The 13,099-nt window shown below is 41.4% G+C and overlaps 1 protein-coding gene across 5 annotated transcripts in view; it reads left to right on the top strand.

The window, feature by feature from the left end:
- Positions 1-13,099, top strand: part of UNC13B (unc-13 homolog B) — a 206,046-nt gene that overhangs the window by 86,932 nt on the left and 106,015 nt on the right. For 3 of the 5 annotated variants that reach the window (XM_031507422.2, XM_021554687.2, XM_077790530.1), the window contains exon 1: positions 11,986-13,098. The exons of the other annotated variants lie outside the window; for them this stretch is intronic. The gene's annotated coding sequence lies outside the window, so the exon portion shown is untranslated. Of the gene's footprint in view, positions 1-11,985; position 13,099 lie in introns of those variants that run through there. 5 annotated transcript variants of the gene reach the window in all.

Below are 13,099 nucleotides of genomic sequence, written 5' to 3'. Positions count from 1 at the left end.
TTATGTTCAGGTAATCCATCTTGGCTGAACTGTGCTTCTCTAAGGTCATAATGACAGCACTGGTTGCAAATAGACTATCATCATACCTATTAATTTTCTTGAGGGAGGTATGTCTAGAATAAGGGAGAAATAGGACTCTTGTTCCTGATCTAAATACTGAGTGACACTGAGATTTTAACCTAGGTTTGTCTTGGTTTAGAAAAGTGCATTGACTGCTAAAATATCATTCTCCTTCAGGGAACGACTCTTCTCTGCACTTTCTCAACTGTTTGAACATCTTAGACCAGAGAAATATTCAAATTTGTTATGGTCCTGTAAAGCAAATTTTGATTGTGACAAGTTGGTGTTTTCTGAAGGAGAAGGTATCTTAGTCACCTTTTTTCCTCTCCATGCAAGTGTACCTCTGCTGATCAGAGAGCAAGATGTGGATGGCAGCAGTGTGCTGACAATGTGAATAGATGACCTTTGTCTTGTATAACTTCTAGATTTTTGGTAAGGCTGTGTATCCATGATTTCTGCCTGTTTTTCTCCAGCAACATTTCTCATAGGCTATCGGGTCACAACAGTTTCTGTGGTGGTTGTGTCAGAAATGACCTGAGTATGGCAGGCTGAAGGAACTCTCTGTGTGCACATAGGTCATCCCTCTGAATTGAGGTAGACTACAGTAATCTCTTTTCTCTTGTCTGATTCTGCCCATCATCAGCATTCACGTTTGCACCAAGACTCATCCAATGACTTTCTAGAGCAAGTGATTGACTTTTCTCAGGACCTGCTGCAGTGGTGAATCTTTCAGTAAAAATTAAACCAAGATCTATATGAAGAGTAGACCAAGTCCTCTAAAGGCCATAGAAGAAAACTAGAAATGGAGCTGAGAACCACCTTATACAAAACTCCTGCCTTTGCACCTTTTTTGGGGGATATAATGGGGAACAGAATTGCAGCACCTCTGGTGATAGAGGTTGTGTCTGATTTGGAATAGGATAGAGGAACCTGTGGTGTCCTGATCACCTCGACATGACACTCATGCCTGGTACTTATCAGGAAAAATTGTGAGTTTCATCTGACACTGGAGCAAGCCAGTTGCTTCTGCTCAAAATAGGGGTGCATTGGGAGAGGTGGGTGGGGGGACTCCTACCTGCCACATACGCAGCCCTTAAAAATAGCATGGGCTGTTGGGAGAGCCAGACTTCACACTCTTATTTTGAAGGATCTGTGTGGGAGGAGGGGATATTTCCCAGTTCTGTATATTACTGAAGCAATCTGTACAAGAAATGCTGCACCAGAGAGATAGCAGTGGGCTTCAGCTTACAAAGCACAAGAGTTGAAAAGATGAGTTAACCAGCACTGGCTGAGAGCATCATAGCAATAACTATTCATGCAATGTTACTAAATGCATTGAATAATAACATAACTTCATAGGAAAAACCAGAAGGTCAGAAAAAAGGGGCTAGGACTTTGCAATTTTTGTTTTTAGTATTGTTTCCTCATTTGTTTCTTGTTTTCCAATCTGTGTTGTTGCACAACTTGTTTAGATGCAGGGCAGGGTTGCCTTGCATGCTTCTGAGCCAATTCTTGGAGTCATGTACAAGTTGTGTACCTGAAATCTTTCAGTACTGTGCATCCAGATTGCAGTAAGGTGATTGCTTTGTTCCTCCTCAGATTGTAAAAGTGGTATTCAAAGGTCAAAAAGCTGTTAATATTGTGTGATACAATGCCTGAAGACATCAGTATTTCAGTTCTTCATGGTCCTACATAGCATGTAAAATTGAATCATAGAATCATAAGATGGCTTGCATTGGAAGGGACCTTAAAGATTATCTAATTCCAACACCTCTGCCTTGGCCAGAAACACCTTCCACTAGACCAGGTTGCTCAAAGCCCTGTCCAGCCTGACCTTGAACACTGCCAAGGATACGGCATCCACAGCTTCTCTGGATAATCTGTGCCAGAGCATCGCCATCCTCACAGTAAAGAATTTCTTCCTAATATCTAATCTAAACCTACTCTTTCGGCTTGAAACCATTTTTCTTTGTCCTGTCACTTGTGAATAGTCCTTCTTCATCTTCCTTGTGGGCTCCCTTCAGGTACTTGGGAAGGCCACAATCAGGTCATCCTGGAACTTTATCTTTTCCCGGGTGCACAATCCCAAATCTCTCAGCCATGATCCATCCCTCTGCTCATCTTGTGTGTCTCCTCAGGGCTTGCTCCAGCAGGTCCCTGTCCCTCCCGTGCTGGGAGCCCAGGGCTGGATGCAGTGCTCCAGGTGGCTCTCAGCAGAGCAGAGCAGAGGGGCAGAATCCCCTCCCTCCCCTGCTGCCCACGGGGCTCTGGATGCAGCCCAGGACACGTTTGGCTCTCTGGGCTGTGAGTGCCATGGCCGGGCCATGTGCAGCCTCTCACCCACAGCACCCCCAAGCCCTTCTGGGCAGGGCTGCTCTGGGTCTGCTCATGCCCAGCCTGTTGGGGTTGTTCCAGCCCAGGTACAGCACCAGCACTTGGCCTTGAGTTTTATGATGCTTGCATGGACCCACTCCTCAAGCTTGTCTGTGTCCCTCTGGATGGCATCCTATTGTTCAGGTGTGTCAGCTGGAAACAGAGTAGCATTTTTATTTTCTGCATAGGATTCAAGTAGTTCTTGTGATGCCGGAAACGAACGCTGCCTATTAGGATGTAGTTCTTACTGAGTTAATAAGAACTTTCTTTGCATCCAGACTAATTTCTTGGCGTTCACATGGGATTTTTAAACCATCTGATAGACACACATGTACTGTCTGCTGTCTGCTCATGTTTAGTCTGGATAGTTTTGGGACATTGTTGAGAACCAATCAGATGAGCTGGATTTGGATCAAATTGTGGGTTCATTTCTATTGCTTTGATGGTTAATGACTGACACTTTCAAAAGGGCTTTTCAGTGGTTCCCCATTGGTTTAATATGAAATCTGGAGGTGGTAAAGGTAGGACCAGTTCTTCCTTTTCTTGGTTTTCGAATCTGTAGGAAAAGGCCTGCGGCCTTTCCTGGCAGTCTATGAGTTGGGTTTATAACACACCTCCTCTGCTGAAAGGCTCTTGAGAACATCAGTATATCAATATCTGTTCTGCAGGAGGAATTTCCTGAGGTTGTTGACAACTCTATCCTTTGTGTGGTGTAAAACTAATTTAGGCATAAAGCTGGGGTGAAATCCCAAATGTAGCTTGAGACTCTCATCTGTTGCTCAAGTGTGCAGTTACCAGATGCTGGAAGGATTGAGGTAAATCTGAGCGACATCTTATTGGGGTGCTCTAGGCAGGGAGTCTCTTGCTGACTGGGTGGCTTTTGCTTTCAGGTTTGCAGGGTGACGTAGTACCAGGTGAGCAGTGGTGCTGCCCTCTGGACTATGGGGGTATGTGCTCAAAACAGGAGTATCCTGTTTAAGCTGTGTTTATTCATTGGATCAGGAAGAGAGGGAAGGGTATTCTGAATAGCTGTAAACTCATTTAGTCTGCCCTCACTAGTAGGGCTGTAGAAATAGTTATGAGAAGAAAACTGCCTGGCAAATGGGAAATTACTGATGTTAATTGCTTTGTGCTCCATGCTACACTGTGGCAAGCAAGGTAGGCAATAGGTCTCTTCTGCCTGTATTTCTATAATATTTCTAATATGACATGTAGGAAACAGCAAATTACTTGGAGAAAATGGGGTCTTTTGCAAACATCAGAGAATACAAGTTGGAGAAAGGACATTAAGGCAGGCCAGGGTGAGAGGGTACAAGGTATAGGAACAAACCCAGGCTAGAAATCAGAAAGTGATTTTTCTAATTGTTAGTGAACAGCTTCCAAATGGGTTCCTTTGCCCTTTCTAATTAATCTAAAAACAGGTATTTTTATGAATGCTACAGTTGCCTGTGGGAGCAAAGAATAGGGACTTCATCATCCAGCCAGCCTCTAAATAGACTGCCAGAAATGTCCATGGAACCACAGCCTCTGTCACTGTTCCTCCCTGTGCTCACTCTACCCATCTGCCTGCTTTGCTGTCAAGCTGCCACATTGCAAGACCCTGTGGGTTTCCAAACACAACCAGAGGTGTGTTGGAGAGGTATTTGCTACTAGAAACTCTCACTGAAGTGAAATTATGAAAATCATGTTACAGCCCTTCTTGAGTGGTGGCTTTTTCATATAGTTGAACAGCAGATATTAAGGATGCTAGACTGCATCTGTGAGGTGTTTCTTGAAGAATGGGTATTCTTAGTGACCCATGCCTGGTAACGAACCTGTCACAGATAAAATTTTGTTTTCTGACAAATGTTCAAGTGGTATTAGTTCATAAAATATGGTACAGTTTGTAAACACGTTTGTTCTTAAATCAGATTTTCGGAATTCCCCATGGGATTTAAATTTCTTATTTAGGAGACCTTGAAAAGCAATGAGACAAAATCATTGACATGCACTAAAAAGAATATAACAGAGCTGTCCATCTAGGAGCAAATTTAGATAAATCAGCTCAAGACTCAATTACTTTAGCCTCACTTTATTTAATACTTGTGGTTGTTGCATACAAGAGTATTTGAAATATACAAATAGGAATTGCTTTATGTGAAAGATCAGTTTATTTTAACCATGTCTCCATCTGGGTTTTATTTTTGTTAATGAGTCAATATTCACCTTATATTTTAAGATAGCAAACACATTTTTGAGAAACTGTTATTGAGAAACAGGGAGTGATAAATTTTAATGCAATTTATTTATATTTTTCTATTTTTATTCAGTGTATTATGTTAGTGCAACAGATTGAAATCATGCAAGTTTTTTTGTGGTGTCTCATGTAACGGGTAGTTGAGGGATCCAGTTTTTCAACACAAATACCTATGGATTGGCTGGTGTATTCACTCTGAATTTTGTTATGACTAATTTAAGGAACTCAATTTAAAGCAAGTACAACTCTCCTTCATATTTTGTGACATGGATACATGTTGCTTCTCCAAATTATATAATTCTATTTTTAGCCTGCAGCCGTAATAGCTTGTTAATATACAACTGTTTACAGCTGCCAAAATCATCCCTTTTTAATCTGGCCTTTACACTTGTTTCTCTGGGTGGGTGGAATGGTTTCTGTGACTTAGGAGTACTAAACAGTAGCAGCAGATACAGGAATAACCCCATCATCCCTGCTCAGTATTTGAGTCTGTGCTTTGGTCCAGCTGCACTTACCCCTCCCATCACCGACTTTTGCCAAAGGGGCTAATCGGCCCCTCAGTGATTTGACTCAGCTCAGCTGTGTTATCAAAGGCTGGTGTGTAGTGAAGTTTTCATCCTCTTGAAGAGGCATTCTTAGTCCAGGAATTTATTTTTTTTTGCATAAAATTTCTTCCTCTGTCCCAGTTAGCTGAGAAGGCTGATTGGATTTCCAGAGCCCCTTAATTCAGGCCCATTGTAGGCCTGTCAAGTGCCTTTACTGGCAGTATGAAAAGTTTGTCTGAGTTTACTCATATGGGGGTGGTTGCTGGAATTGGCTTTGTCAGACCCCTGATGTTGGCCTTGTCAGACCCTCAGGGTTTTTTTGGGGTTTTTTTTGGGGTTTTTTTTGGGTTTTTTTGTTCAGTGTCTGTGTTAATATCTATGTCCTTAGAGACAGAGGCTTGTATAAGGTTTGCAGCAAGTATTTGTGGGACATTTAGGTTCATTAATCAACTGCTGTAATCCCTTCTGCAGGGAATATAAATACACAAAATTATTCCCACCAAGAGGAAAGCATATTACTTAAGCCAGGAGACATAAAAGTGAAGGTAGGATGGTAAACAATTTTTTCTCCCTAGTTTTTGAAAGCTGGAGCATATGCTGCAATGAAAAAGGAAATGCTGGTAGAGGACACAACCTGTTAGCAGAGGTAGCTGGACATTGCTTTGGACATTTTTAGTTATTTCCTTGCCATGTTATTACATAATGCTGGACAAGCCACTGTGACTTTTGAAATTATTTTTCCATTTCCTCTCTCTCAGATCCATGAATTGATTTCTGGTTATTTGATTTGAGATTCTGGAAATGAGTTATCAGAGCAGTAAGTGAAGTAGGTGAACAGCTAGACTTTTTAGTGCTTGATATGCTCTGTAGTTAATTACTTTGAGAAGTCTGCGGTTCGTTGTCCTGAGATGAGTGTTCAGAGAAGTTCTTGACCTGATACTGCCCTTGTTCTTCAGTTGTAGTGGGGACTTTTTAACTTCACAGCTATGGTATCAAAACACCAATTAAGCTTGAATTACTTTAGTAGTATGATGAGTGCCCCTTAGCTCACTGCATATAGTGGTGTGTGATTGTGTGTACTGGGACGGCCTGGTTGTGATACAATGAATAAGGCATGCCATCCTGCTTTGAGTAACACCAAGGAAACAATGTTAAATAGTTTCTTGTTCAGTGAGCAGAAGGACGCCCTCTTCTAGCTGAGAAAGGAGTTTACCTTCAACCAGAGAAAGAATTGTGGAAGTTCATATAGAATGCTACCTTATAGGATCAAGGCACTTACTTTCCTTCAGCCAAATCCCTGTGTCTTGGACTGACCTTGCAGAATGCATGGACAGTTCTATGAGAGGCATTTTCCATGTTATCACTGTCAAGCCCAGGTAGGAAAAATGGGCTCTGCAGTGTGTGAACCAAGCTGTTGTGTTGTGGAAAGCAGGGTTGTCCTGCAGACTACCTGTGGGAATAATGTACCCTCACACCTCTTAGCCAGCTGTATATGTTATGGTGTAGCTTCATACCTGAGATAATCTCTGAAGGATAAAGAGCAATAAAACTGAGATGTGAAGAGATTAACTAGACCATCTATCTTGTTCAAAATCATCCCTTAAAAATGTGTGCACTTCCATTTGTTAAAACCTTCTGGAAAAGAGAATGTTGAGCTTCCCTTGATAATCTATGCTCACTGCTGATTAAAAGCTTTTCCAGGTGTCTAACCTACCTTTTCACTGCTGCAAATTAAGTCTGTTATTTCTTTTTATGTAGTTACAATAGAAATGCTGAATAGTTTACTTCCCTTGTGTTTGCCTCAAGTTCATGTTGGAAAGCTGTTATGTCTGCTTGAGGTCTACATTTCATATAATCTGCAGCATTTCATTCCCAGGTTTCTTGATCAAAAAAGCAATTACATCTCCAACTGAGAGTATAATTACAGGTTTTTCTACACACAGCACATGCCTGTACCCAGATGCCTTTGCATTTTAGGGATGCTGATTATTTAATTAGATTTGCAATTAACGCATTGATTGTAATTTTCCAATTTCGTAGGATATCAAGTCCTTACATTTTGGATGCTGTTAGGAGGGAGAGACATGTAATTTGAAGGAGGAGGCAGCAGAGGGAGAGTTTTCTCTGCTGTAAATGCTTCCACACTCCCTGTTGACTAAAGATACTTAAGCTGACTCCAGTCTAAAAACCAGCATAATAGTTGGCAATAGCTGTTTTCAGAATGTGGTCATCCAGCTGGTTAAAAGTTTCAAGTCATCTGAGTTGCAGAAGGCACTACATTTTTACAAGAGTTCATCTTCTAATTCATCATTAAAAGTAGAGAATTCTGCTGGAGAACAGCTTCCATGCTTTCAGATGGGCAGCCAAAACCCAGAAAAGAGCCAGAGCTCTCCTGATGTTCTTAAGAGTATGTAAAGAAGGTTTTGTGTCTGTTGTTGCTGGGGCAAGGAGACAACATGCTTTTCACAGCCTGTCACCTGAGACAGCTCTGCTTTTGAAGTCTCATCACTCTAATTTTGCAGGCTGGTGTGGGCTGTGACAAGTGGGGTTGGCATTGTGTCGGCAGCAGCTTCTCAAGGAGTGTGGTGTCTGGGAGCCAAGGCTTGTTTGTGCCCCAGAGTGGCTGGAGCCTACTGAATGAGGAATAAAATAGCCTTTTCTCTGAAGTGTGCAGAGCTGATAGTGTTTGGGGGTTTTTTGTATCCCAAAATCAAAAGTGCAAATTCTCATCGAGACAAGAAAGGGACGAGCAGGTTTAGCACCTGCATTTAAAGGCTGCCTCACATCTCTAATGAAAGGCATTGTCATTGTGAGTAACAATGATGGCTGTAAACAAATTAGATAGAGGATGATAATATGAGTGTTTTGATTTTATGACCAATACTCTTAAGGACTTTGCACCTTAAGACTTCTCATATGAGACTAGATCTTTTCAGTCTCTGGAGGAGTTTTTTGATTGGTGTGGTAGCAGTAGCTTCAGAGGAACAGAAATGAGAGAATGCATTGCAGACAACTCAAAAGTCTCTGATTACTCCCTGACTGATAAAGATTGGCCTAAACTGTGAAGGTGTTAAAGTTTCTGGCTCTTAAAAAATATTAGTGCAGTGTTAATTCCTTTTTTAAATTAACCTCACAGAAATCCAACTCTGAATCTTATTGTATTCTTGGCCTTGGAAATACTCTTCATTCTGAGGTATGTGAAAGTCTTTGGTTCTATTTGTTCAGATATGTTGGTATCTCAGGGTTCAGCAGATGTCCTTACAGTCAGATGATATTAACATATGGAGTGTAAATGTCTTTGCTGTAGAGATGAGTCAGCCAGTGGTTTGGTCTCAGCCATTCACAACAAATGAACTGAGGTTGCCTGCCTTTGGAACATAAGAAGTCCTAATAACTCTAATCTGTACCATTTTTTCAAGGAGCTAGTACCATTCTCATTGTCTTTCTATAAAGAAAATAATTCAGCTTCTATGAGTGGAAAAAAAAATTTTCAAAGGGCGAGAACTCTGGAAACTTTGGGGAATATGATCTCCTTCATTTTCTTTAAGTTTTCAGTGTAATTTCAGGCCATTATCATTTTCCATGGTGCTCAAGGTGGTGTGGAAGGTACCTGTGCCTTTCTTCCCTTCCAAGTTTGTATGTTGCCCTTGCCTTAGCCTTTTCCTAGAGGGAAAGAAAGCCATTAGTGCTTTGAATGGCACTTTATTAAATTTGTTGTTCATCTGACAGCAACATCTTAAGTATATGTTTCATGAATGTATTCTGGAGCTACTGTAACAACAGCACATCATGACTGCAGATTGACAGGGCAGTTTAAAAAGCCTGAGAATATACAATCTCATCTCTTCCAGGCTCTGTCTCAGCAGCGCTGCTTAGGTTGTGTGATGTGCAGCTCCTCAGAGCTGGTATTCATTGAGGACAGCTGCCAAACAGCAATACGTCACTGCTTTTTCATTAACACTTTGTCTTTAGACTGCTGATTGATTTAATCTTCTTGTGCTTTTGAAGAAGACAGTAAATAGCATGTTTTCACTGCTAAATAAACTGATGAACTTTATTCTGTGTATTTGAGCTTCTGAGGTCTAATGCAGCATTGAACTCAGGCTGCCTTACCGAAAACTCTGTCTTTAGAGAGATGCAGCAAGCAGTGTGACCTAGGACAGGTAGTTCTTATATTTTCCCAGTGAAATAAGAAATTTGTTTTAGAGAGCTCTTGGCTCAGAGATGTCCAAGGCCATTTGTGAGATGAATTAAACCTGAGAGTGAGTTGGGCATTTTCCCCTGCAGTTCTCCATTGACTTTTCTGTCTTGACTTCCCCCACCTTGTTCCTTTGTTTCATCTGTCTTTGGAACATTTTTAGCTTCTAATTTCCATAGCCATTCATTTTTCTACTTGCCCCAGGCCAAGTAGAAATGTTCTTACTTGTCTTCCTGAAGGGAGAAAGGGCATAAGTGTGTGAGAGGGAGGAGCAGGACCTGTGCTTGAAGAGTGTTCATTTTCTTTTGGTTAATCCACTCGTGCTCATGAAGGAATTGCTTACTTTTTACAATTTTATCAGTAATTCAGTACTTTACAGGAAGTTGGAATGAAATAGATAATGAGGATTAAAAAAGAAGAAAGGGTAACGTATACCTCACAGACATCAAAGCATTTGGCCTATATAGCTAAGCCAATCTTTATCAGTTTTAATAATTCCCTGCTGGCTCAACCTAAAATTAAAATCTGTTGGTGAATTTAAAAATTGCAGAAAGAAGTATTTAATTTTTTAAGTGGAAGTTTATTTCTCTAGTAGAAAGCAAATAACTCAGTGTTCTGAGCCTTGAGGTAAAGCATATGCTTTCTCATAGACTTTTTAATGTGCAAGTCATGCCTATTTTACTCATGAAATTATCTTAATTATTTAAGAAAAAACTCTCTGACAAACAGAGTCTGTCTCAATATCCTGTGCATTAGGTAAGGGGTTCTAAATATTTGAAAGGTGTCATCTTCCTTTCTTCTGAGGGCACTTGGTTTTTTATCTTTTTTAGCCACATTGTGAGCTGTGGTAAGGGCAATGACATTTCCCAGCACTTCATTGCTCTTGACCTCCTTTATTAATGTACCCTGGTTCTGTCTGTTGAGACTTGCTTACTTTTCCTTGTGTTTTTCTCTCTTGTTCCTGTAAGACAGCCATGGGAATTGAGATTTTATGTGGTGGTGTTTGGAAATTTGCATGGGCTCTTTGCATCTCAGGAACCATAGCTGGAACATTGTGTTTGACTCCAGTACATTTTTGACTTTGATATCAAAAATGTTACTGTCTGGTACTGATGGCTGAAGGGATAGGCATAGGCCAAGGAAGTAGAGGAGGGAAGGGACCGAGGCAGTGATGGCAAGATGACTTGTAGTAGGATCTTTGGAAAGAGTAAGGCATTTAAAAGCCTTGAGGCTGTCTAGTGGATACTTCAGGTGCTGTAGAGTGTTAATGTAAATAAAAAAGTGTCTGATGGATGCCTATTTTTTTTTATTTTTAAACTATTGTATGTAAAAGACCTCTCTCAAGATCTTTCTCATCTTATGCATAGGCAGAGCTTTGAAGATTCTAATGCTGTTCAAATCCTGGATTGCATTTTATTTTCTCAGCTGGGCAGTCTTCATCCTTATATGGATGAATTTGATGCAGAACTTTGAATCTAAGCTCAAGGGCTATAATTACTGTGTTTAGTAGAATCATTCCTATTGCAGTTGGACTCAGTGCTCTCAGTTGGGCAGGAACCCTGCTTTCCTGGCAGAATGCAAACATATAATGAGATGCATAGGGTCAGACTCTTAAAATCCTTTAAAGCTAAATCACTTTTCAAAATATTACCTATACTCCCTGCCCTGCAGCAAGGGAAAGAGCAGAAATGAGAGGATGTTCTGAGAGATGGAGGATGTGAGTGACCACAAGGAACATCAGCCTTTCAGAGGATCTGAAAGGGGGTTGGTGGCATGATTTCTGTGCCTAGCTGAAAGGGTCAGTGCTGTGGCTGCACATGGAAAGAACAGTGATACAGTTCACCAGTAGTGCTGCTGCAACAAAGTATTGTGAACTGTGACATTAATCCATATGTGATACTTGTTACCCAAAGCAAACAAATGAGCTGGGATACCAGCCTGGCTGTTATCAGCTGGCACTACAGCAAGGTGCTGGGATGGAGCTGTAGGAACAGAGGGTTGAAGGTTCCAGGAGAATATCCACTGCATTGGATAGTCTCCTGCATTGGATAGTGCACTGTTCTGGTGAAGGCAGGACACGGAGCACAGTGATGCTTGTGGAAGGAGTGGTGAGTAAAAGTTGATATTGGTTTAGGTAAGATATTGAAGAGGAAATACCGTTCACGGCAAGGCTGGCTCACAAGGAGGTAGGAGGTATTTGAACAGATGGGAGGATAGTGGCATTTCCACAGCTAAGTCATATAGGACTCTTCAAAATCCCCACACTGTGAAAAGACACTGTTCTGAAAGATGCAGTGAGTTGTTCTTGAGCAGCACTAGCACTCACACACTGCCTTTGATGCTAGAGGCAGAGAAACAGTATTTGGGAAGGAGGTGGGTGTTTGTGTTGGGTGCACAAAGAGGGGGGAGAGGATAAAGGGAGCATATGTGGGAAGGGGGATGTGAACATGGATCAGCTGGCCAGTGAGGTTTTATTAGTGGTAGTTTGTTGGATGCCTCTGCGTTGTGGGGAAGATAAATGGTGCCTTTAATTCGGGCACTTCTTGCAGGATGAGTGCCTGCTGTTGCTCACTCCCAGGAGAGAAGTGTCAGTACAACGTGAGTGGAACTGATTCTGTGCACAACATTTCTGCAGTCATTCTTTTATGTAACAATGTGACTTTTATTTTTGGGAAATGAGAGATCAACGGGTGTTCAATCCCCCACACTTGTAGCAGAGCTGGTACTAGTCTTCCTTGGAAACTGGATTCATTTCAGCAAGGGCATAGCTGAATCTTGTGGGTTAGTCAGGGGGTGAACAAGAGAGATAAAAATAAACCTCCATCTCAGAGCTAGGCAAAAAATCTTCTTGGAGCTGGTTAATTATGTTGAGTCCTGGGCTTTTTTCCCCAGCCCCCCTTCTCCACAGTCCCGCTGGATGCCAGAGTGCTTTTCCAGCAGAGATACGCTTGCTGCGCTGCGCTGCCTGCTCTCGTAATGCCAAAGGAGTGCGTTTTGTCTTTAGTCAGATTGGCTCCATCAGTTTGTATTTCCTTCTGAATGGATAATAAAGTGGAGAATCATTTTGAGGCGAGGAGTGAAGCGGAGAGGCTGCGTGTATGAGGAGCTAGGCAGTAGGCAGCTGACGAGGAGGAGTAAAGTAGCTGCACAGCTTTCTCTCTGCCTCTGAAGTACAATATTTTCTGTTGAGTCACATCTGAAGAGAAGGATGAAGTTTAAACTGTACTTGGTACAGCCTGAGAAAGGGAAAAGATGCACTGTGATGGGGAACTAAAGAATTTCTGTTGAGGGATGCTCCTGGAAACCAAATGGATTTCTGTGTTTTTAGCTTTTGCAATTATTAGCTTCTGCTGGTTTTTGCTTTTTGGATTTTTTAGTAGCTGTTTGCATTTTTTATTCCCTTCAACATGCCTCAACTTTACATGATTTCTCATCCTAGTGCTGCTGTGGAACGGGAAACTCTGGGTGCCTTTAACGTTGCTTTCCATGATACCTCAGATGGGACACCAACAATATGCTGATAATCTCCATAGTGAAAGTTCATTATCCGGTGAACCTTTAACAACATTAGGAATCCTTCAGGACTTGTGTTTTTATGAGAGCAAGCTGTTGTATTCTGTAGTTTTCTATTGGTTCTATAAATTTCCTTTACATTTTAATATTTTGTTTTATTTTGAAGTAGCAAGG

Source organism: Lonchura striata, chromosome Z (genome assembly GCF_046129695.1).
Source record: "Lonchura striata isolate bLonStr1 chromosome Z, bLonStr1.mat, whole genome shotgun sequence".
NCBI lineage: Eukaryota > Metazoa > Chordata > Aves > Passeriformes > Estrildidae > Lonchura > Lonchura striata.
Note: the sequence above shows the minus strand (reverse complement) of the source record. Positions and strands in the feature narration are given on the sequence as shown.